Raw genomic sequence first — 27,965 nt, 5'->3', positions numbered from 1 at the left:
CAATTATTCTATGATTTCTAGTTTGTGTGCATAAAGGTGTTAATAACAGGCTCTATGGGATTTTTTTCATTTCTATGCAGTCAGTCATAATGTTACCTTTTTCATCTTCGATTGTGTTTATTTAAATTTTTTTCTTTGTTAATCTAGAAGGAAGTCTATCAATTTTGTTTATCCTTTTGAAGAATCAACTTTTGGTTTCACTGATCTTTTGTATGAGTTTTTACATATTAATCTCATTTGTGATATTAGGTTGTTAATTTGAGATCTACCTAACTTCTGAATGTAGGCATTTAGCAATATAAACTTTCCTCTTAACACTGCTTTAGCTGTGTCCTAGAGATTCTGATATGTTGTATCCTTGTTTCCATTATTTTCAAAGAATTTTTTGATTTCTGCATTAATTATACTCTGTATCTAAAACTTATTCAGGAGCAGGTTGTTTAGTTTCAATATAATCGTATAATTTTTAGAGATCTTCTTGGTATTTATTTGTATTTTTATTGTGCTGTGGTCTGAAAGTGTTGTTGGTACAATTTTGGTTCTTTTTTGAATTTATTGAGATATCTTTATGGCTGAGCACGTGGTTGGTCCTAGAGTATGTGCTTTATACAGGTAAGAAGAATTTATTTTATGTTGTTGTGTGGAGTATTCAGTAGATGCCTCTGGACAGCCAGAGAAATTGTCAACAAAGTAAACAGGTAATCCGCAGAATGGGAGAAAATTCATCCAGTTGGAAGAATACTTTGTGAATATTGGATATTAAATTCTAAGTCTAATATCCAGAATTTATAAGGAACATAAACAAAAAAACAAGCAAAAGCCAAACCACTTCATTAAAACATAGACAAACTATATAAAGAGAAACTCCTCAAAAGAAGACATACATGCAGCCAACAGGCATGTTAAAAATGCTCAACATCACTAATCTTTAGAGAAATGCAAATCAAAAACACAATGATATATCATTTCACACCAGTCAGAATGGTTATTATTAAAAAGTCAAAAATAACAGATTTTGGAAAGCTTGTGAAAAAAATAGAAATACTTATACACTGTTTGTGGGAATGTAAATTAGTTCAGCCATTGCAGAAAGTTCAGAGATTTCTCAAAGAACCTAAAACATAACTACCATTAAACCCAGTAATTGTAGTACTAAGTATATACCCAAAGGAATATAAATAATTCAGCCAAAAAGACACATGCACTTGTATACTCAACACAGCACTATTCACAAAAGCAAAGACATGGAATCAACCTAGATGCCCCTCAATTGTGGACTTGATAACGAAAATGTGCTACATGTATACCATGGAATACTATGCAGCCATATAATATAAAATCATTCCTTTGCAGCAACATGGCTGCAGCTAGAAGCCATTGCCCTAAGTGAATTAATGCAAGAATAGTCAACCAAATTTCACACTTTTTTACTTACAAGTAGGAGCTAAACATTGAGTACAAATGGACACAAAGATGGGAAAAACCGACACTAGGACCTACTTGAAGGGGAAGGGTGGGAGTAGAGGGATAGTTGAAAAATTACTCACCAAGTACTATGCTCACCACCTGGGTGACAAAATCATTTGTACACCAAACCCCTGCAACATGTGATTTACTCATGTAAGAAACCTATACATGTACTACTGAACCTAAAATAAAAATTGAAAAAAAAAAAGGCAAACGAATAAAATACAGTGAGGGATTTTTATGGGAGTTGTAACATAAGGGTCCAAATTCATTCTTTTTAATGTGAATCTCTAGTTTTCCCAACACCATTTAGTGAAAGGCCTACTTTTTCCAATTGTGTATTCTTGACACCCTTGTTGAAGATCAGTTGACTGTAGTATGTGCATGAACATATGCATATGTACATACATACATATATATGTGTGTGTATGCCTGCATATATAAATATAGATATAGATTTCTGGAAATTCTATTTTGTTCCATTAGTTTTTTTATGCCGGTACCATATTGTTTTAATGCTGGAACTTTGTAATATATTTTCAATTCAGAAAGTGGAATGCCTCTATCTTTGTTCCTTCTCAAGATCACTTGGGCAATTTTTCATCTTTTGTGTTTTCATATATATTTAAGGATTGTGCTTCTTAATTTCTGTAAAAATGCATTGGGATTTTGATTAAGATAGTAATGAATCTGTAGATTAATTTGGGTAGTATTGGCATTTTAATAATGTTACGTTTTCTAATCCATGAACATGTGATGTCTTTCCATTTATTTGCAACTTCTTCATAATCCTTCATCAATGTTTTATAGTTTTCAGCAAACATTTTTTTATCTTCTTTGTTTAGTTCATTTCCACACATCTTATATATATATATTTTTTTGATGGGGTCTTGTTTTCTTGCCTAGGCTGGAGTGCAGTGGCATGATTTTGACTCACTGCAACCTCTGCTTCCCAGGTTCAAGAAATTCTCCTGCTTTAGCCTCCCAAGTAGCTGAGACTACAGACACGCACCATCATGCCTGGCTAATTTTTGCATTTTTAATAGAGACAGGGTTTCACCATGTTGGTCAGGCTAGTCTCAAGCTCTTGGCCCCAGGTGATTCGCCTGCCCGGCCTCTCAAAGTGCTGGGGTTACAGTTGTGAGCCACTGTGCCTGACTTTATATTTTACTCATTTTGAGGCTATTGTAAATAAGATTTTTAAATGTGTAGTTTAGATACTTTATTTTTCGTATATAGAAACACAACTAAATTCTGCATGTTGATTTTGTATTCTGCAACTTTATTAAATGTATTAGTTGTAACTCTGTGTGTGTGTGTGTGTGTGTGTAGTCTTTAGGATTTTCTACATATGAGACCATGTCATCTGCATTATTTCACTCATTTGACGTATTTAAAACAGTCAAACTAATAGAAACAGAGATTAGAATGGTTTTTTTCTGGGAGCTGGTGGATAGGAAAATGGGGAGTTGTTATTCAACAGACATAAAGTTTCTGTTATTTAATATACTTAAGTTCTAAAAAGATGCTGTACAGCATACTGCCTATAGTTAGCAATAGTATTTTGCATTTAAAAATTCAATACAAGTATAGACATGTTGCATGGTTTTTTGTTTGTTTGTTTGTTTGTTTGTTTAGACAGATTCTCACTCTGTCACCCAGGCTGGAGTGCATTAGCGTGATATCAGTTGCCACTGCCTTTTTGGTTCAAGTGATTCTCCTGTCTCAGCCTCCCAAGAAGCTGGAATTACAGGTGCCCACGACTACACCCACCTAATTTTTGTGTTTTTAGTAGAGATGGGGTTTCACCATGTTGGTCAGTCTGGTCTTGAACTCCTGACCTCAGGCGATCCACCTGCCTCAGCCTCCCAAAGAGCTGGGATTACAGGTGTGAGCCATTGTGCCCAGCCATGTTGAGCGTTCTTACAACAAAAACAACCTAAAACAAAGAGGTGCAAGGAAATTTGTAAAGTTGATGTACATTCTATTAGCTTGATTGTGATGATGGTTTCACAGGTATACATACATGTCCAAACTTCTGAAATTGTGTATATTAAATATGTGCAGTATTTTATATATCAATATAAATCTACTAACACACTGAGAGAGAAAAAAATATTTTGGTCAGCGGAGACATTTAAGAGAGGGGCTTTCATGGCATCCTAGGTTGAAGTGTAATTAGCAGCTGAAGTGGAGAGAGTGAGCACAGGCCACTCTTCATGAAGTTGGTGTTGAAAAGGGATAAAAGGTTAGTAGATTTATGGAGAGGCAGTATTAAAGGATGTTTGCCAATAAAGGTGCAATCTTATTTTTGAAAACCAAGAGAAGAGCGTGATGAAAGGAAAAAGAGTGGGCTAGCATAAAGGAAAGAGAAAGGGAGCAAGGCCAAAAGGAGTTGAAAATGAAAGTCTTCATAATTTAAGTAGGTGAAGTTATTCCCGTTCCTGAGGCCAGAGGAAAAGCACTAAAAGTGTGTATTGTTGTGGATACATTTAAAGCCAAAGAGAAAGACATACAGGGAGATGAACAACTGGCATCCTTTGTCTTTAAAAACAATTGGATAAAGAGCATAAGTCCTAGAGGCAGTCTTTTCAGACATGAATGAATCCCTTCTCTGTCATTTAATGGTTGTGTGGCTGGAGCTCAATACTTAGTGTCTCTGGGTCTTGACTCCTCATCTCTAAAACAGAAATAGTATACCCCACAGAGCTGATGCGGCCATGTGATGAAGTAATATGTATAACGTGTTATGACAGTGCTTGAAACACAAGTGACACGTATTACTACTATTTTTGTTATTTCTCATTCATTATTTCTATATTTATTAATTAATAATAATAATATTAGAACACTAAAAATGTTGCTGAGTAACTCATTATTACCCCTTAACTCCATGTTCACCATTTATCTACAAACTCCAAAATAGGCATCTATAGCACATCCCGCAGCAGTTTGTACTTAGCTCTGCTCCCAAGGCTTCTGTCCTTGAAATCAAAGCAAGCTGTGCTTTTGGCATTGCTGAGGCTCAACATTATTAAAAGGACATAGATAACAGATTCACAACACCCTTCTGGTTTGATTTTTGGCAAGTTACTGTTTCATATGGTACAAATAATCATAAAATTATATAGCATGCACTTATAATTTTATAGCAATTACTCACATAGCCTTGGCCAGGTTTTCCATAATAACTTCATGTATAATTAGTATGTAATCTTCAAGCATAAATAACACTCTAATTAGTCTGTAATCTGTAATTACAATATATTTACAGGCAAGGTGTATACATGTGTGAGTATATGTATAAGTGTATTTAGGCAGTCTGAAATAACAAAGCTCTTTTAATAAGTAAAGAAAAGGAATTATGTAGATTTCATGTTAAACAATTTTCAATGCTATTAAAGAATAAGTGAAATTAGATGAAACCTCTTCATTGACTTTCCATGCCTTCATATTATACATAGCAATAGCTATATTTACAAAATGGCAATAACTAATATATGCAATATTGTTATGTTTGAGCAAGCATGTTGTAAGCACCAGATACGGCAAGAAGACATAGTGTCTGGACTTGTGAGGTTCATATTCAATTTGGAGAACAGAAATGATGTTATTACATAATTTAAATATTATTGTCAAACTCTTTTTCCAAATAGGTGTGTTTAGAGATTAGTAAGTCAATTAATTTGAAATCATAAATGTTATGAGCTTTGAATTTGAGTTTTAAAATTAAAATAACATATTCTTGTGACCCCACCATTCTAAAATGTAAATCAAATTATTTGGAAAGAAAATAATTAGAAAATACTTGCCAAAGCAACCAAGAAGTTAACGTCTTATATCTCAAGTGACGTATTAAGAGGGAAGGAACTTGCAGCTTAACAAGAGGCAGGAGAGAAAGGGAAGTGAGGGGTAGACAGGGAATTATCTTTTTTTTCTTTTAACGTTCTTACCAGAAATGCTAATGAAGAAAATACAGGAAAAAACAATTTTTTTCATTTGATAAAAGAGCCATCCTGCTGTCAATTAACAAAATCTGAGATATGAAAATCTACAGATAAAAAGAGTTAAGAAGGAATTACGTGTGCCTGAGTACAGCTTACATCTCTGAAAGAGCCAGACAACAACATCAAAAGAAGACAATATGATTAAGACTGGGACAATATTAGGTTATTTCTAGGCTCTGTTCTGCTCCCAGTAGGATTTGGTAAGAAAGACAATTCTATCTCAGAACCAGGATCTGTTTAACCCCAAGGATGATTCTAAAGGAGAACTTACTTTCTTCATCTCCTTCAGAATCCTTGGTGTTAAATAGATGCTGGTTTTGGACCATGCTTGGGACCATAATTACATGGAATCATTTATTTGTTTGTAATATCTTGGTTGTCATGCTCACTTGTGACCTTATCATATAAATCTTGTTTATTAGGAAGTTTAAATTTCAGCAATAGCTTTAGCTGTGCGAGCCATGAACTTAGGCAGTGAATAATACATTTTAATAAATTTCACATAAATAAAGTTTAACACCAAGGACACCTGCTGTTCTTTGTGTAATTTCATAGGAATGTGTCAAATACAAGAAAAATAAATGTTTTTCCTTTGGGGGATGGTTCCAATATGTCAGAATACTGGTAAAATTTATCTCTGCAATCGTTCGGTCAACAGACATTTTTGAGCATCTTCTATGGTGCTTGGGGGTTAAAGTTAATGGTGACACTGTAAGCATCTGTCTTGATCACTGATATTGAACTCCACACTGAAGGTATGACGGAGGCTCAGGGACAGGCTTGGCTCAAGGGAAAGTAGAAATAACAGAGAACAAAGGCATCCAAAGAACATTTGCTGTTGACATTCAGGTACCGCTTTTGGGAGTTTCCAAGCAGAAGTCACAGTACTCAAATAAAAAAGAGTTGAATGCTAATAAAGGGGATGTGAAGCAAGACATTTAAGAAATCAGCAGGGGGTGTGTTTATCTGAGAGCTGCTCATCTGTCAATCTGCAACTGGCAGGTGAACACAGGTGTACCAGACAGTATTTGATAGCAAGTAATGGAATTCAACTTAACTGACTTAAATTAGAGTCTTGTATGACTGAAAGATTACATGTAGGATTGATTTTAGTCTTAACAGAATCAGGAAACTGAAATGATATCTTTCCATGTAGTTTGAGTTTGCTCTCCTCACTGGTACCTCTATTCTCAGGAAATCTTTCTCTGGGAAAAATGTGACCACCATGAGGACCGAAGCTGTATTTACAGGCCATTTTCTCAAGAGTTCCAGCAAAACTCTGGGCAGCTCTTTCACTGTCCTCATCTAAAATTTGGTTCTCAGACCTGAACCCATTCCTATGGCCAGAAGGATGCAGTATCCAATGTTGATGGCACCTCAACTTACCTAGATGGATGGACTTAGCATACAGATCATGGCTCCTAAAGGAAAGTTGGGTGCTATTACCAGAAGCAGGAGGAATGGATGCTGAGCAGATACATGCAGCCTTTGAAGGTCTCCCCAAATTTTTCTCTCTTACGTATGTACACACATGAATAAACACAGACTCACACGCATCCCTTAAACTATGTAATTACAACTTCTCTATATATGATTAGAAAAAACATTAAGATTCCAATAGACCAGAGATAAAAGATATATGCAGACAACAGGAAATAAAAATCCTTACATGCACATGAGAGAAAAGTATCTCCATAAAGGAAAACAAATTAGAACACTAATGAGGTACCATGCTTCAACCAAATCTAGCAACTGTTCTGTGAAATGAACAGCTAGTATAGTGTAAATCATTGTCAGTTTCTTTGGAACATTTTATTCTTCAACTTATATCTCCACACTTAAAAAGTGTGTTTATGTATACTGACCTAGTAGTATTGATTTTCAAAAACTAACCTAAGCAAACAATCCAAAATATATGAATATTATTTCAGTGTCACATATAATAAGAAAAAATTAAGATCATATAAAAATTAACATCAGTAACATGTTGTTTCTTATAAAACAGATATATCAAGGTATCTTATGCAATTCAATTTTGATCTTTCTGCACCCTAATTTTCTGACTAGTAGAACAAGAAAAAAATGTTACTAATAAATGGTTTTTTTGTAACAAAATAAAATAAATTGATAATATGTGTAAACACCTAGTGCATTGAATATAGTTGGTTGGGGAATGGTAGCCTTTATTAAAACTAGAATCATGATTAAAGTTACATTTGTATAGTACCAAGAAAGAATTCCATTACCCTATGTTAAATTAAAATAAATAATTGAATGAATGCACATGAATAAAACATTTAGGGATTTCTCATTATCATTACTGCTGTGTTAGGGAAGATGGTATACTTAGCTTTTTTTACTCTGTTTTCCAAATTTCATACGTCCTTATATTTGGGTGTTTGCAATTCGTAGAATAACCAATGTATGTAAAAGCAGTTTACAACATGTGTTGTGTCATACCAAAGTAAAGAGTGCTGATAGTGATTATTTTGATGAAGTGAGAAAGACAGAGCACTTCCCAGGCTAAATTACCCATGCCATGGGAGACACACAAGTGTCTGACAAACACAGTGAACATTTCAAGAGCTGGAATATCTCCTCCCAGAGGAGATGGGTCTGATGGCACCCAGTGCTGGCTGGATTGTGATCTAGGGTCTTTAGCAGGGTAAAGCTAAGGGGTAGAACATCTTTCTCTTGCCAAAGCTCGTCTGCCTTTATCCCAAAAATATTTATCCCAAAAAATAGCCAGATGAGAATTTACTGGGTTATAAATCTAAACAGGCTTGGGACCTAATAAAACCAGTGTGTGAGCAAGTTTAAGATGGATAGGAGAAAATGGGAATTAGTCCCCAGCAGCTAAAGCTACTGTTGTTTTTATCTGAAGCACCAACAGCCATGGACATAGAGATATTTCAGCTTATTAGAGGAAGTGACTAGAGAGTGTGCCTGAGCAGAAAGACACCGTGCCTTGGAAAGACTCTTGCATGACAAAGATCTAAATTCTGACTGGAACTATGAATGGTTAGCAATGGGTTCTCAGGCAGAAATTTGGTCTCCCTAAACTTCAGTGTCCTTAGACATAAAATGTGGCACAAATATCTGCCTTAGATACATGACTTTTGTGATGAACAGACATGATTAATGTGGAATGCTGAGCTGTCATCATGGGGCTCTTCCCAGAGTGTTATATTGGTTAATTAAGAACCATATACATTAATAAATTTCATAAAACATAATTTGTTCAAATAAGGTAATTTTAAATAATCAATTTCTAAATAATCTGAGTGTTTTAACATATATATGTACCTATACACCTATACACACACACACACACACACACACACACACACAGTTTGATTGTTCTTCTCAACATTCCACCCCTAAAAATTTTTAATAGGTACTGCTCTCACTCTCAAGCTTATACATCCACATGCCTCTCTTTGCCTTCTAAAACCTTTCCATCCCTCCTCACTCTTGCCCTCAAAAGTCTAAGAGTCAGTCTCACTAAGCAAGATTCTCCTTAGGAAATGATAGCAGGAACGGAAGAATGTTAATATTTATGGAGAATAGTGTATATGTTGTGTGTAAGGTAAATGTTCTAATGATTGGCATACACTAGTGTCTGAAATAAATAGCATGTACATTAATGTTATTATCATTATTACTTTATTGCTTTTTGACAAGCTCATCTAGACTGTTGGGTTGCACTTTCCATCTTTGACTAGTTAGTTAATAAAATGTTCCAATGTGCTTTAGTGAGGACCTACGCTCTGTCCACAAAGTGGTATATACTAAGAATTCTCCTACAGAAAATCTTAAGAAACAGTACAGGACAACATTTGGATTTGGAAGTCAACGGTGTGTTAGTAGTCAAGACTGTTAATCAAACACTTTTTGGCTATTTTGAGTAACTGAATATCTTTACTCCCTCCAGCGTTGTTCAATTCCTGTTTTTCAACGGAGCAAATAAGAATGAGATACCTGCAATGCACCAAAAACAGTGATAAACGCTGGGGAATATGGAGCTGAGCACAACATAGTTGTTCTGTGTTTCCAAGAATTGTATATGGAACCTATGGAGCAGAGAGATAATTTGAAAGTGATAGATACTCCTTTGCTCCCCATCCTCACTCACCACTTTACCCAGATGCAATAATGGCAAGAGTTGGGTGGAAATGCAGTCTACACTCTCTACAATGTTAGGCCCACTGTACTCTGAGCCTAAGGGTCATTGGCTTCCCAGGGACACAAATAAAGCAAGTATGGTAGTCCCCTTTTGTCTGTGGGGGATAAGTTCTAACATGCCCCGTGGATGCCTAAAACCATGGATGATACCAAACTCTATATATACTAATTTCTGCACACATTTCTTTTTCCTTATTTACAATTTTATGGATAGAATATTTGTTCTTACACTAAATCTTAGCAACCTGACAATGCAATATCTTTTTTTTCTTTATTAGGTAGAGAAATTTTTCTTTTTCACTTAAAGAAAAGGCATTATAGCTTCTCTTTGACCTATCTGAATTACTAGCATCACCATTCTTGGTCTTTGAGCCATTGTTAAGTAAAATAAGGGTGACTCGAACACAAACACTGCACTACCAATACTTCCACAGTCAGTCTGATATGTGAGAAAGCTCCTAAATGACTAATGGGACAGGTAACAAATTCAGCATAAATACATTGGACAAAGGGCTGATTCATATCCCGGGTGGGGCATAACAGGATGGTGTGAGATTTTATTACCCTACTCAGAATGGTGCATGAGTTAAAACTTATGTATTGTTTATGTGTGAAATGTTTCATTTAATATTTGTGGACCACAGTTAGCTGTGGGTAACTGAAAATGTGGAAAGCAAAACTGCAGATAAGGGAGGACTACCACACAGTCTTCTTTACTGGTAATCTTTAATTGACTACTTGTTAGTGATCACCTCTATAATCAACGATTTCCTTCAAGCATCAACAGCAGGCTCTCAGACACATGGTGAAGGGCAGATATTCTAGACACAGATTGCTAGGGTTTATATCAAATGATGTCACTTTCTCAGGATATGTTTCTGAACAAGTTAATCTTTCTATGCCTCAGTTTCCTCTGATCACAGTAATACTGACAATACTGTTTTCTGCCTCAGAGTTGCTATTAGAATTAAATGGGCTATTACAAATGAAGTGGTTGGGCCTGTGAATGTCAATAAATCAGAGCTGTATATATCAGTGTCATTGTAATACTATTGTTATCTCACCAGTGAAACCCAGTGCTGTGACTTCCACAAGAATGTCTCCTAAATTCTTCCCTTTGTTAACTGTCCACATCTTAAACCCTGTCTCCCACTCTCTCTGTCTCTCTCCGCACCACATCTTGGGCATATCCTGTAATTCTCCCTTGTTTTCTGTTTTCAATACAAATACTTCAATAGCTATAATATTGGTAATAATGATAGTTTTACTGTCACTGGGATGAATGAACTATATCATATGGGTTTCACATTTTTCTTAGTTGGGTAGTGTCATTATCCACATTTCATTGTTAAGGCTTGTAGATAGAATGAAGCAATTATTCAATCCATCATATGTGTTTGTTCTCAAGTCCTGTCATTAGTTGTGGATGTCCACCACCTCCTTTAAGCCCTTATATGTCCAGCCCAGGTGGCCATGAGAATCTCTTGTATGGGCTCACTGCCTCTACTCCCTCCCAGTTTATACAGATAAGTGATGTTTTCCAACAGCAAATCTGACCATAGTACTTTCCAGGTAAAAGCTCTTTCATAAGGATTATCAATGAAATAAGGTTTACATTTCAATATGGAACTTAATCAACTCTCATATTTGACTCTAGTTTACTTGTGTAGTATTCTCCCTTTCAGAACAGTCGTGATTCCTAGTCATTGAAATCCATGGAACTTTCAGAATAGACCTCGATGTTGTAACATTCTATGTCTTCATCTATTTAGTTATCTTTGCTGAGTTTGTTCTATGCTATACATCATACCACCTGACCCCCTTTCCCACCTAGAAAATTTTTATTTGGGCTTTGAGGATCAACTTCATCGTCCACCTGTTAACCTTTTGATAACCTTTTCTTTGATGAATGGACCACTTCTTTATTAAAACCTCTAATGTTCTCTTCTTTCTTCTTTTATAAAACCCAGACATCATGACATGTGGGTGGCCTCTCGGTCTCTGAATTGTTTAATTATTTGAGGGGAGATATAATTCTGTATTTCTCTTGATATCTTAGCAAAGCATAGAGTTTGGCATATAACACATGTTTAATAAATATTGCCTAATTGAATTATGTCGATGCAGCAAGATGAGCTAAAACTGTCACCACTGCTATAAGGAGCTGATGAGTTATGTGGAAAACAGAAATCAACTGTTTGGACACAGCACCATTAACACCAGATGACTGAGAGCAGGAAGAAACATGCCATTAGTCAGGGTTGTAAATTTGTAAGAAACAAGATCAACGTCAATTTAATAGGAAAAACGTGAATCCTCTGTCTAGACTCTATGAAAACATATTATGCAGACTAAATTAATTCTTTCTATTACAAATAAAATAACTCTAATGGTGGAAAGTTATGTCTCCATTCATGTTTTTAGGAGAAAATTTGTTGTTGTACCACATTCAGGGAGAAAGTTTACTTGCCATATAGTTGGGGAAAGCCTAAACAAAGTAAGATTTTATTCAGCACCCTCAGTTTAAGGAGAGGATGAATTAAGAAAGGGCCAGATTCAGATTTCGCTTACCTGGTGGAGAGCCAGGACTGGTCCTGAGGGAAGGAAATTAGCTTCCAAGAGGCCAAGAGGAGGTCTAAAAGGTAGGAGAAGCTCAGCCAAATGTTGTATTCAAGTAATCTACTTTGCAAATACCTATAGCCAAGGATGCAGATTAATATAAGAGAAGTTACTTAATCCTTCTAAAACAAACAAAATTATTCCAACCTCACTGTGGATTTAGGCCAGTGAAGGAAGCCAAGGAGCTATTCAGGAAGAGTACAATTCTGTGATTATTTGATAAGCACCAGCTGATAAATTGCAAAGTAAGAGACATATTTGAGTTACTATATCAGTTTAAGAAACAGAAAAATTGATTTCTTTAATTCTCAGCCTATCATTCTAGAACTTCTAGGGGTAAACTCTGGAGACCACAAAGATATGCATTTGTGTACAAAACATTTTTCCTCTGGGTCACTTACAACACAGACAGTGGTGGTTCTGTATTTGACTCTTTGTCCAGAAATACATGGAATCATCTGGAAGTTCCATGGATTTTATAAATTGCATGTTTATAATAGTTAACAATAAAGATAAGAACATATTTTATTTATTGATGGTCTCATATGCCAAACACAATGATAAGTTCTCCACTATAATATCTGTAGATTATAATATCTATTGACTCACAGTCTATTTACCTCCAAAGTCTGCAAGTTTTCTTCAGAGCATCCTTTTAATACTAAAGTATTCTCTGGCAGTACTCATAATATATCCAGGACCATCAATAAATAGAAAAAGTATCATTAGATGGATGAAGAAAGTCAGGAAGGAATCAAGTTTATTTGGAACCACACACACAAAAAAGCAAATGAAGGAAAGAAAGAGGATGTTTTAAAATAAAAAAAAAGAAAGAAAAGTAACAGATAGATCAAGTTTCAAACTAAGAACCCGGGCTTCTCACCAGATGGTTCCTAAGAATAAAATGCCTGAAACAACCCAGACAGGATTTTCCATAAGGCAAAGTTAGGTCTCCTAAAATTCGCAGCTCAGTAAGTGCAAATGAAATGTAAAAATAGACATTTTTCATAACATCCCCTATGTAATCTTGAACATTTCAAACTTCTGAAGAAAACTAGATAATATTTAGTGGAACCATCAGAATATATGGGCCTGATATGATGCAGCCTATACTAAAATGGGGGATTTGCTAGTTGGAGCTCACTCTTATTTTGTCTATATGACAACTTTCAGAGCCCTCCTCACACTGTCCTTCTCTGTTTCTAGACCCACAGTGCCTTGAAGTCAGAAATAATGGCAAATTATTTTGTCTTCATATTTGAAACTTTTATTCATTTTATCTCTAAAAGTTTCTGTAAAGAGGTCCTCAGAAGAGAAATTCAGCAAAGCTTGGAGGATGTTTGAGTTGGACACACAGGATGATTTACCCAATCTGGAAGGACTTGCGAGTAGAAAAGGAACACAAAACATAAACAAAACTAAAAGCTCTTTTTTAAAAAGATAAAACTGAAAAAATTCTTTAGCTTGACTAAGAGAAAAAAGGCCTCAAAGAAGTAAATTAAGAAAGAAAGAGAAAACATTACAACTGATACCACAGAAATACAAAGGATCTTACAGGACTATTACAAGCAATTATATGCCAAAAAATTGGATAGTCTAGAAGATATGAATAAATTCCCAGACACATAAATCTAACCAAGACTGAATCATGATGAAATAGAAACTATTAACAGACCAATAATGAGAGAGGATGTTGAAGTGGTAATAAAATTAACCATCTTGGAAGCTAATTTCCTTCCCTCAGGACCTGTCCTGGCTCTTACCAGGTAAGGGAAATCTGAATGTGGCCCTTTCTTAAGTCTTGCAAATTATTCTCCTCAAACTGAAGGATGTTGAATATAATCTTACTTTGTTTAGGCTTTCCCCAATTTTATGGCAACCAAACTTTCTCCCTGAATGTGGTAAAGCAACAACTTTTCTCCTAAAATAAAAATTACCAAGGATGGAATTTAAATAAACCAATATGAAGAGTAAAACACATGCAAAGTACATATTAGTTCTCAGTACCTAGATGTTTTAAATGCTAAGAAACAGGAAAAATACATATCCCCATTAATAATCAAAGAAGTTTGAATTGAAGCAATGTGACATCACTAGTGATACTTTGGGGCAAGTATCTTTTCTTTTCCATCAAAGAAAAGTCCAAGCTCTAATGGCTTTACTACTAAATTCTACCAAACATTTAGAAAAGAACCAGTATCAATTATCCACAAACTACTCCAAAAGATCCAAGAAGCAGGAATACTTCCAAATTCCTTTTATAAGGCCAGCATTATTCTGATACCAAAGTCAAAGAAAGATATCACAAAAAAAGAAACAAAACAAAAAACTATACGCCAATATCCTTGATAAACATTGATGTACAAATCCTCAACAAAATACTAGCAAACCAAATTCATCAGCACATTAAAAGATGATTTGCCACTATCGAGTGGGATTTTTCCCTGGAATGCAAGGATGGTTCAACATAGGCAAATCAATCAATGTGATACACAACATTAACAGAATGAAGAACAAAGCATATGATCGTTTCACCAGACACAGAAAAAGCATTTGACAAAATTCAACAACTGTTTATGATAAAAAGAACTCTTACCAAATTAGGTATAGAAGGAATGTACCTCAACACAATAATACCCATATATGGCAAGCCCACAGGTAACAACACGATACTCAATGAGGAAAAGTTAGAAGCTTTCCCCTAGGATTCAGAACAAGACCAGGATGCCCACTCTCACCACTGCTATTCAACAGCTCTGCTTCTTATTAGCCACCACGCCTAAGCCAGTACCCAACACACAGCTTGTGCTTTCTACTTTTCGTATTTTTTTCTTCCTGCTTCAAATCCGATCTCTACCATTTACTTGCTATATAATTTATTACAAGTTACCTATCACTTTACCTCTCTCTGTCTCAGTTTTCATAACTGAGGGTTTTTTTTCTCAAAATTAAAATGATTTTATTATTTCAAATATGTTGTATGTGTTCCAGTGGATTGACATAATTTATTTATATTGCACAAGTGAAACTGAATTAGACAAATTTCATTTGGGCATGGGGAAGTACTTCACACATAGGCAAAATTTTAAAATATCACACAAAAAATATTAGAATCTCTGCATTTTAAAAGAAAGAAATGCAAAAAACAAACAAACAAAATATTTGTGGTAAATATGGCAGATAACATATTGAAATTATTAATCTTAAGGAATTTAAATAAACCAATATGAAGAGTAAAACACATGCAAAGGACATATCAGTTCTCAGAACCTAGATGTTTTAAATGCTAAGAAACAGGAAAAATACGTATTCTCATTAACAATCAAAGAAGTTTGAATTGAAGCAATGTGACATCACTAGTGATACTTTGGGGCAAATATATTTAAATGTGCTAATGTGCTAATGCCTGAGATGAGAAGAGAATCGTGAAATCACTGCTGATGGAAGTAAGTTTGATATGTTTCTTTTGTCTCAACTTTTATTTTAACTAGTAGGGGCACAACAGTGCTGGGTTGGATAAAGAAAATGTGGCATATACACACTATGGAATACTATACAGCCATGAAAAAGAACAAAATCATATCCTTTGCAGCAACCTTCCTTTGCAGCTGGAAGATTATTATCCTCAGCGAATTAATGCAGAAACAGAAAACTAAAGACTGCATGTTCTAACATCTAAGTTTAAATAATAGTGATAATAACACCTGTCTCACAGAGTTCTTGCCAGTAGTACTTGAAATAACATACAAAAATGCATAGCACGGTGTCTAGCTTTGTGTTGAAAAACAGTGTCATGACTATGACTTAGAAGATACGTGCAGTTAAATAAGCCTCTATCCCTGATTCCAAGGAATGAATAATCTAGCTGAAAGAGAAAGTAAATTTAAAATGACTTTATACATTGCAATGAACGTTAAAGTCAGACATGCACATAAAACATTGTTTTTGCCACTTACTAACTGTGTGAAATTAGGAGTTTACTGAACCATCTCTGCATTTCGTGGTCACCATAAGCAAACAGAGCCCATGATACTTATCTTAGAGAGACATTGTAAAGGTTAAAAATATTATAGGTTATTAACTTTGCAAATGAGTGGCATATGGTAGATGTTCATAATAGTAGGCATTATTGTCATCATCCATTCAAATAATTTGAACTCACAAAAGCAATAATTTAAGAATACATGCAACAAATGTCATCAGGAGAGCATAAATAAATACGATGCTATAATAGTACAGGGCAGGAGAGGTGCACTTGGTTAAAGAGAGGACATGAAAAACGGGACAGAATGTCAAGAACTACGTAGAACGTGAAAGAACTTCCAAGCAAACCAATGACTTGAACAAAACCATAGATTTAGAAAAGCTGGCATAGACATAAGTAAAACAGTTTGTTTTTTTAACACAGACCACACAGAGTAGAATAATGAAGAGACTGATGTTATGGTTTAATAATATTTTTAAAATTATATATGAAGATGCAAGTTAAAACAAAGGTATAACCATGGGGACAATTTCAGACTTTAAAAAGAAGTAAACAATTTAGTGCTTCCATGTCTCTCTGCCTTGGAGCATGCATTCCAAAATGTTAAGCACAGAATAATCTACCACATAGTACCACAAAATGTGTTTGTTGATGGCTGAATGGGTTACTATGCCTACTTTCTTCCAGGCTATTAGGCAAGAGGGACACTGCCACCCATAAACAGTGTCTGTTTCCTTGCTGGAAGTTCTCCTATTTCAGTATGTGGAGGAGGCCTAAGACTAGACTTGCTCTTGGTGAGTGGCATGATCAATCTTCCCAAGTCTCTCTTGTTCTAAAAATCCTACAAAGACCCTTTCTTGTTCACAAGCTTAAATTCAACCTCAGGAACATGGCAGAAGTGGCCTTTTGTGACCTGGACCCTGACAGATTTTCAAGCCATAACATTGTCTACTTTTGACTTACCCCTGGGGCTGACACACCGACTTCTTAGCTGTTTCTGAAACATGCCATGCTATTTCATGTTTCTTCACTTTTCATGTATCATTTCTTTAAGCGGAAATATTTTTACATTATTTTTTGCAGGTTTTAGCATCCAGAATAGCATCCTGCCCATGAGAGTCACACAAAATAATTGTTGAATTGAAATACTTCTGTATCTCTGAACTTGTACACTAATATAATCCAAGATCTTTCACTAACTGTGGAAAGATGCATCTGACTGAAAACTAAAAGCCAGGGAATCTCAGTCTTGCCCTCCCCTGAGAAACTCATGTTGCTCATAATACCTATTAAGCTTTCTAAAAAACACTATTATGAGTTTAATTTCTCTGTGAATTTGTCACTGAGGACACTGAAGCACACAGTAGTTAAATGACTTACAATGTCAGAGAAATACTGTTAAGCACTAAGACTCAGGTCTGTGAGTGCAAAGTCAGCTTATTACACTCTATTGCCTGACCTGGGAACATGGAGGGCTTTCATGATTGTCATGCAAAATTTTATGTTCTACAAGACATAGATCAAAAGAGTCTGCCTGTTTAAAAACAGAGCAAATGTTTTTAGTCCGTCAGGTTTCTACATGGTTGAGTACTAAAAAGATAATCAATTCATTCCATTTGGAAGAAAATTACATTAATGTCCTATGTATTAGTATGTTTAGTCTCTGTCCTGAAATATCAATGAGTTCGGTGTATCTAATTGCACTTCAAGTTCACTTAACTTATTATTACTTAATAAATAGTGGTTAATTTATTTAACATTTTTAAACACCTACTCTTTGAGAAGCCCAGAGTTAAATACAGTATAGAGAAAATTATATGAGTGAATTCCATTATTAGGCATATATTTTGTTTAAAGCACTCTCTTTTGATGTAGCTATATTCAAAATATATAAAATAATGTCTTGATCTTTGAATATTTACAATTCACTTTTGGGAGATAAAAATATTTTCTTTTTATTTAGTTTATATTGCCTTGTCAACATTCTAAAGGTTTAGCTTACCAAAAAAAAAAAAAAAAAAAAAAAGACAAAAATAAAATTATCCCTGTACTATTCAACAGAAATATTAAACATAACTAAAGAAATTATGATAAAAATAATAAAAAATAAATAAAATCATAGGTGTGTAGTCTACAAAATATTTCCAAAGTTTTCCATAAACTCGTTAGAATCTGGCAACAAATTAAGTTCTAACCTTACTAGTAACCCCTTCAGAAAGGGAAATGCTACATGCTACAATTATATAGTTTCCATTTCATTAAAAAAGATAGTTGCACAGTAGAAAACAATTATTGCAGAGACAATATCTTCTAATAAATAGAACACAGCAATGCAATGGACAAACTGTGTCAATTATATTGGAATGGGCTTTTTGATTAAAATTATGCAAGAAGGTAGAAAATGGCACCAAGCACAAAGAGTGAATACTAATTTTAAAACATTTCACTATGATTCACATCAGTTCTAAATATTAATGGAAATACAATCCCTTTATCCACTTCTAGAGGAACAGAGGCACTACAGAACTGTTTATAAAATCATCTGAAAAAATACCATCCTTTTGTGATCACTAGACACCGATATGCCAGAATTGGTGCCAGATATAAAGAAAATGTCCTTTTGTAACCACTAAATTTTAAAGGTTTACCATGACAGATGATAACTCTGGGACAACTATAATAACAAGAGTTAAAATAAAAAGAGGTGAAGACTTCTGCTTTTAGTCATGAAGAACTGGATAGTATCATATTAATATTCACTAGAACAACTTGATAAACTAGGCAAAGTTTTTAAAAAGCATGAATTTGAAGCCACCCTAGAGCAACTAAGCCCATAAGATTGGAAAGAAAAAAGGTCTAAAAAGAAGGGAAATATAGGAAGATAATCCAATGTGTACCAGTTTTCCAAGTGGAAATTTACTAATTCATTAGTAGTAGCCGAGAAGTTGAAAAGTAGAGTAGAATTATGTAAAAGCCTGAAAATCTAAGAATAATATTCAGTAATCTAACAATAATTTAATATTCTGCCAAGATACATTTTGAAGGACAGAATCTTCTACGAAAGAAACCTTAGTAAATGTGTAACCTTTCAAAAGTTGCTTATGTAAAGAAAGCATGATATGAAAATTAAAGAGCCCTTATAAAAAGACTGAATCCCAGCTTCAAGTCTGATAAAACTCAGACTGGATTAAGATGATCTACGCCTACCTCAACTATATGAAAAAAATAAAAATAAGTTCTAAGTGTGGGAATATAACACCACTCAGATCCTCAAATAGTTTCTGAAGTATTTCATGACATTTAATAGAAAACAGCAGGCATACAGAAACAAAAAAAAGTCTAAAATTAAGAGGAAAAAGTTGACATTAGAAAAAAAATTCTCAGGAGAATAAAATATTAACTTTATCAGACAAAGAAAGAAAAAATATGTTCAAGTGAATAGATGATTTGATGGACAATGTCAACAGAAAATATAAATCAATGGAAGACAGAAATATATTGAAATTCTAGAATGTAAAATAAAATCATCAAAATTAAGAACTCAATATATGAGATTCACATAAATCAATGCCACTGTGGAGATACTTAGTGAACTGACAAATAGGTCAGTATATCAAGACTAAGATATGGAAAGAAAATAAAAAGTAAAAGTTCAGACAAAAAAAAGGGTAAGAGACATATGAGACACAGTCGATGGTCTGCCATATTTGTAATTGGTGTTTCTGAATAAGGGAAGAGGGATAAAAGGAGAAAAGAAATATTTGATGAAATAAGATTAAAGAACTCTCAAAATCTAATGAAAGATATCAACACACAGACACAAGAAGTTTAAAAAAACTAAGCAGGATAAGTAAAAGGAACACATGACAGGGATCATAGCAAAACTGCTGAAAATTGAAGAAATGAGAATGTTTTCAAAAGAGCCAATGTTTCCCTTTTTTTTGTTTGTTTGTTAGTTTTGTTTTGTTTTGCTACATGTTACTTTCAAAGGAGCAACAAGACCTCTGTGCACAAAACTACTTATTAGTATTAAATTACAACCTGAAAGAATGGAAGAATTTTTACATTTATGAATGAGAGGGCTCAGTATTTTAAAGGTTCAGTTTTCCCTAATTTGACCTGCCACCTCAATGAAGTTTCATTTAAACAGTAAACAATAAAATCAATGGGCCAAGCAGGCAAAAACAATTGTGAAGAGCAACAGAGCCAATTGGCACCCACCACCAAACACCAGTCACAATAATGAAGACAATTTGGTATTGGCATTAGGAGAGACACATAGATTAATGGAAAAGAAATAAGAGTTCAGAAATAAACCTACTCTTACGAAACATTTGAAATTAACATAGGTAAATAAACACAAATGGGGAAAGATATTCCTTTAATGAATGATGCTGAATCAACTGCTACTTATAAGGAAAAAAAATCTTGGCTCCTACTGTATACTTTAAACAAAAGTTATTCCAAGTGGATTTTAGATAGAAACATGAAAAATAAAGAGAAATGAATTAGGTACAATATATCCTATCAATAGCAGGATCGAGTAAACATTTAAACCTTAGAACATTACATAGTATTGTAAATAAATGAACTGTTACCGCATTCAACAGCATCAGTAAGTCTCACCTAAAATGTGTTGTTAAATATAGGGGCGTGATTATACAGGTACTTTTGCTTTGGAAAACACATCATTTTACATTTAAGATCTTTGCATCTCTCTCTCTTTCTCTGTCTCTTACACACACACACACACACGTGTGTGTATTAGACTTCATTAAAATATTTATTTAATAATAAATAAAGTATGGGTGAAATTCTGTGCATATTTACTCCTGTTGGCTCCTACTCGAGGTACACTGCCCCCTCTGTACCCTTGGTATTCTACTGGGGTACCTCTTAGTATGGGATAGGATTGATTCTTTTTAAAATCATGCAATATGGAAGACCAGCATTTGCTCCAGCTTTACACAAAAATAATATTTTTTTTTCTTTTCGAGACAGAGTCTCACTCTGTTATCCAGGCTGAAGTGCAGTAGAGCTATCTCAGCTCACTGAAGCCTCTGCCTCCCGCATTCAAGTGAAACTTCGACCTCAGCATCCCAAGTAGCTGGGATTACAGGCTCCCACCACCAAGCCCAACTAATTTTTGTATTGTTAGTAGATATGGGGTTTCACCATGTTGGCCAGGCTTGTTTTGAATTCCTGGCCTCAAGTGATCCACCCACCGTGGCCTCCCAGAGTGTTGGAATTATAGGTGTGAGCCACCGCTCCTGGAGAAAAATAATATTTTCTTCATGTCCCTGATTTGAAAATTGCTGGCAAACACTCCCCTACTACTACAAGTTTATTAAGGCAGAACCTTGCTTATTCTTCTATTTTTAGCTTTTAGAACGTCACTATCCCTTAGTATTCATTAAACGTAGCAACAATTTATTTAAATAAAGGAAGAAACTAAGTTATAGAAATCATAAGACTTTCAGTTACATATATATGAACATTTATTAAGGGGAAAAGGTAATTTATAATCTGAGAGACCTAAGTCTGGCTGCTGGCTCCCAGAAAAACGAAATCCAGTAGCTAAAATAGCAAGCAGGGTTTTGTTTCTTTCTACTTCTCTGAATTCTGTTGAGCTGAGCTTGATTTTGTTTGGGCAGACTGCTTCCATATGTCAGATAAAACAGTGAATGGCAAGCCAGGACTCACATTTTTCCAGTGTAACAATCCTAGTGGACAGAGCCTTCCTGCCTTAATAATTAAAGCAGAAAAACTCTGGGAAGGGATCTAATTGGATCAAGGGTCTATTTTGGGTCCAATCACTGTTGAGAGACAGAATGAAGACCCTGATTAAGTGGCTGGGGACATTCCTTTAGTTGGAGGTGGAACAGGTAGGATTGGCTCCTTTTGAACCACATAGAAACAGGGTTACACAGAAAATAAATCACAAGTATTACTTTAACTAAACACGAATAAGTGTTATCTGCATTCATTGACACAGAATGAAACCTGAGAGAATCACATCAAGAGAAAATATTCAGAAGTTGAGGGGTTGTAGGGAGGTAGAAAGGGAGGCTGTGGAAGAGAAGAGAAATATTAAATTAGAGAAGGAAAGCTAATAATCTGTGTGTCTGTTAATGGGAATATTCTTCTAAATCTTGCCATTGTTTATCTTTCCCTAAGGATGTGGGATGATTGAGAATAAGAAAAGCTTTACCATACTCCCCTACATTCACAAGTCATGACCATAATACTCTTTTTTAAAACAATGATAAGTGCTATACATTTTATTATTCTCTTTAAATATAATGCAGTTTGAGTTTCCTTGAATATTTTGAAGGCTATTTCCAGAAAACATCATAAAAATCTGTGACTAGAACTTCTCCTTCTGTGAAGATGGAGGAAATACAATGTTATCTATTCCTCCTGCTATGTACAACTAAAAACTCTGGATATCATATTTAAAATAAACATTAATTCCAAAGTTAGAGAGACAAAGATATAGCAGCTAAGGTTTGGGGACTCAAGAAGTGACACAGTGGAGAGTGCCCTGAAATTGCTTTTTTTTTTTTAATTATTATTATTATACTTTAAGTTCTAGGGTACATGTGCATAATGTACAGGTTTGTTACATATGTATACTTGTACCATGTTGGTGTGCTGCACCCATCAACTCGTCAGCACCCATCAACTCGTCATTTACATCAGGTATAACTCCCAATGCAATCTCTCCCCCCTCCCCCCCCCCTCCCCATGATAGGCCCTGGTGTGTGATGTTCCCCTTCCCGAGTCCAAGTGATCTCATTGTTCAGTTCCCACCTATGAGTGAGAACATGCAGTGTTTGGTTTTATGTTCTTACGATAGTTTGCTGAGAATGATGGTTTCCAGCTGCATCCATATCCCTTCAAAGGACACAAACTCATCCTTTTTTATGGCTGCATAGTATTCCATGGTGTATATGTAGCACCTCACATATTTGAGACTTGGAATTGAAGAAGCTAGCCACCCAGAAACACCAAAAGCACACACAAAAGAAGGAAAGAACAAGAAAAAGCCTATTGTCTTCAGCTAGAGGACCAGGGAAGGCAGTCTAGCAAGACAGAAAAGTATTAGATAACAACTTCGCTAGTCCAGCCAAACACACCTAAAATAACTGTACCCACCTTCACTCATATCAACAAAGACTCGGGCGGGACTTAGACTTCCACATTTCCCAGGCAAAACTGAGCATCAACTAAACTTTAAAGCCCACTCAACAATTAAGTCAAAATGAACTACAGAACTAAATTTACAATATGAAACTAAAACTTTTAGAAAAACACGTGGAGAAAACCCTCAAAAAGTTCTTAGACAACACCAAACCCATGATCCATACAAGAAAAAAAACTAATGAATTAATTTCATCAAAATGAAAAAAAATGTTAGCTCTGTGAAATACCTTATTTGGAAGAGAAGAAGACAAACTACAGACTGGGAGAAAATATTTGCAAACCACATATCTGTAGTATCTCCTCCAATTTAAAAAAATTCTCAAAACTCAACAGTAAGAACAAAACAAAGAAAAAACATTTCAATTAAAAAATGGACACAAAATATGAGTAGCCATTTCCCTGAAGAATGCCCAAGACTGCTTCAATAGAAGACAAGATTGGCTTTCATTTGTTTTTTAAATTGTATTACTGTGATAAATAAGCGATGACTACATTTATTATAAAACGGATTAATCTCAGGAGGTTGTAATGAAGTAAAAGTCAAAGAACTGTTTTTCTGATACATCTCTCCTTTGGGTTTTTAGCTTTAAAAGCCTATTCTAAGAATATCTCTATTTTAAAATGCTGTCTCATGAAACATAGTTACAAACACTCTTGAAAATGTAAATCACTATTTCAAACTCTATGAAAGGCATCCATTTACTAATACAGATCAAAACACGTCTCACTATTTTAATACACAATTTTTATCAATCAGAAACATCTTTTATTTATGTTTACTTTTCTTTCAGTGAAATAGAATTTTTGTTTGGCCTCCCACAAATTAACGTTTTGAGAGAGTGGAATATAGTCTAAAATGTGAAAAAAAAAAAAACAGTACATAGAGGCTCATAGATGAGGTTGATTTTAATTATTTTATATTAAAAATATATGCATCAGCATATTTTAATTAATATCTTTTTTGTATAAACATTATTCATATAGTTTAAGTTTTAAAATTTAAAAAGTATCTTTGTCTTGGATGGGAATTGGATTCTACTTTCAATATATCTGCATTTATCGAGTCAGTCTATAGATCCCTGTTTTTTTTTGTTTGTTTTTTTGTTTTTTTGTTTTTTAACCTGGAACACTTAGATGGCCATTTAAAAAAATACTTTCCTTCTTAATTGTCCTCTCTCTACAACATTTTTTACAAATTAAATGGGACAACTTTTGAGTATTAACCACATCATATGTCTCACTTCTTGCTTAAAAAAACTGTCCAGTGATTTCTTGTTACAAAGAAAATAAAACCTAAACCTCTGACAATGGTGTTCTGCTCAATATCACTGGCTCCCTGCCTGCCCCTCTGATCTGACATCAACCCCAACCACTCTCCTAGATCCTCTACACAGGGACTTTACATTGCTGTCCTTCTGCCTCGTGTGTCCTTTTCCCTAATCTTCTCATATTTGGGCTTCTCTGACTTTTACAGGTCAACTGAAATACTACTTTTTCAGATATATCTTTACGATGTACATTCTAGTTGAAACCCTGGTCTTCATGCCCCATCAACATACTCCACTTCATACTGTCAAATGACTCTACTCAATTGTGTGTGTGTTTGTTTATTTTTTACAGCATTACTGTGTTTTAAATAATCTCATTTATGTATTAGTTTATTTTTCATTTTTTCCAATCTGACCCCTCTCTGGAGAATATATGCTTAATCAAGATCAGGACAAAACTTGGTCTTTTTGGCCACTTCATTTTTATTACCTAGAACAGGGCTGGGATACCAGGAATAGAGGATGTATGTGTTGAAAGCATAAATGAATAAATGCATCACTAGATAATTATTATACAATTTTAAAAGCCACCGCTTACATAACTTAGATGAGTTATGTAACCTCTGTGAGATATTTTTTTTCCTGCCTAAATTGGGTGGAATAAAACATTTCTCAGAAACTCATAATATTAATTTCATATTTTAAATTCTAGAAACTACACTTATGATAGTTCTTTCCTGCCTTTCTTCCTAAAATCCCCATAGCTGGATTTTTTTTAATTTTTATTTTCTTGTTTCAATAGGTTCTGGGGGAATAGGTGGTATTTTGTTACATGGATAAGTGATATAGTGCTGATTTCTGAGACTTTGGTGCACTCATCACCCAAGCAGTGTCCCCTGCACCCAACGTGTAGCCTTTTATACCTTACTTGCCCTCCCCTCTTTCCCTCCAAGTTCATTGTATCATTCTTATGTCTTTATGTTCTCATAGCTCAACTCCCATTTATGAGTGAGCACATAGGATGTTTGAAATTGGAGACCATTATTTTAAGTGAAGTAACTCAGGAATGGAGAGCCAAGCATAGCCGGATCTTAAGAAAAGTGAGAAAAAGGAGGAAGAAGAGGAAAAGGGAGGGGGAAGGGGAACAAGTAGCAGAAGGATTGGAGGGAAACAGACAAGAAAAAGAAGAGAGAAGGGGAACGACAGGGAAAGAGAAAAAAAAAAAAAAGAAAATCCTAAAATGCTAAAACTTGAAGAACAAACCTAAATATAGTCAGATCACTGGGCATGTAAACGTTAATTCATTTATTCAACAATGTAGCATTAAATTAGGGGTGCTACCAAGGTTATGCCAGAGTTTTCACAAAACTTGGAAGATGTACTCTTATAAATCACAAGGTGTTTTTAATAAAAAGAGTTATTTTGAAGGGCAGGTTAGGTGATTTTAAAAACACAAAGGAACAATAAATTGCTTATTTGGGAAACTCTGGCACCCCAGATATTGGTACCAAATATTGGTATATGCTGGCTTTTCACCATATAAATCCACAGAAATCAAGATACAGCAGGTATTATGAGTGCCAAATTTTACAGAGGGTCAACATAGCTAGGGGTCCATATAAGCTGGAGGTTGATTTTGGTTTCATGTTGACAGAAAAATAAATTAGTGATAAATTAAAGATGATGGAAGCCTTTCAGACCCCAAATACAACCTGTGTCAAATTTACTGCGTGAAACACAAACTCCAGAATCTCTGGTTGTTTTGTGAACCTCTCTGTCAAATCTGCACCCCACAAGACTCCTTTCCAGCTATAACTTTTTGGAGAAGGATCACTTTAGAATAGGCTGCTGCTAGATTTACCTGAGCTTAACGTTTATTTGGAAATATTGATTACTCAGAATCTGAGTAGACGGTCAATATGATTGTCTGTGGTTAATTTTATCTGCAAATAATCATGGTCAACGATGTCACAACATATATTTTAAACATGATAATGTTTGCTCCTTAGCCATGAGCCTTTCTGCTTGGTTCATTCCTTCTTTATATATATTTTTTTCTTTTATGGTATAAGAACATTTGGAAAAAAAAACTCAAATGAAAAACAAACTTACTTTAGTGCAGTTAACCCGAAAATCTAGCAAGAAGTATTAAAAGAATATTGGATTTGTTTGAAAAAGATTTTGGTACACATTTTTAACCTTGAATATACTGTGTTTGATCAATGTTTTGCAGTGATCCCTTATGATTGTTTAAATTTTCTATGTAAAAACAATTGTTTGATTTTCAACCACACAGGCTCCAAATAACACTCTATGAACTAAGAATATATGGTACAAGCACACAGCAAATTCCTTAGCATTGTGATGTTTCCTATATTGTCCTGCAGAGTGGCATATTATAATTTGAGTTTATTTCTTCTTGTATGATGTGTGTATTCCATTTGCTTGATATAATCCTGACTTATACTCCTTGTCCACACGTATTTATTAATAGCTCCCCTTTTTACCATGAAAAAGTCGAATATGAAAGGTAAAAGATATTTACCTTTCTATTGGTCAGACTTTACTGACTGTATCAAGAAGGAAGTGGCACACATCACCATTCTAAAGGTAGCCTATAATTGTGCCTAAGACTCTAGCCTTGACCATTGCAAGATCTGAGTCTAGAGATAAAGCAAACAATAGTTAGACAAAATCATTTGTCATTGCGGAACAGCAGTCACAGGCTTTTCAGACGGCAGTGGACGGACTGTTCTGGCAGCTAAACCCCCTCCACTAAGCTGATGCCACATTTCAGATTCTCGTACAACAACATTCTATTTCTGATACTGAATTCTATATTAGTTAGTGATTAAGTTTAGCTACATTTAATAGACTATCCAATGAATAATGGCTTACACAAAGATGGGGCAATGTTTACAAGTATCAAAAGAGGCAGAGCAAGCAATATTATCATTCCACTCTAATACAGCAATTTTCTAAGTATTCATGTGAACACAGGAATCTCCAAGACCCTGATGGATGTTCAATGTCTACACCATTTATATAATAATACATAATTGTTACTTGCCTTTTTGCAATATGTGGACACTTGCATTAATGACACAAAAGAAATATTAGTGAAAACTGTTGGCATTTTAGTACAAATCAAGGCAATGGAATCTTCTAGTAGACATTTATCTCTTCATTGTCACACCATTGAAGGCAAAAAGCCTGTTTCACTTTAAA

This window comes from Macaca mulatta, chromosome 8, assembly GCF_049350105.2.
Source record: "Macaca mulatta isolate MMU2019108-1 chromosome 8, T2T-MMU8v2.0, whole genome shotgun sequence".
NCBI lineage: Eukaryota > Metazoa > Chordata > Mammalia > Primates > Cercopithecidae > Macaca > Macaca mulatta.
This window is presented reverse-complemented; position numbering follows the sequence as displayed.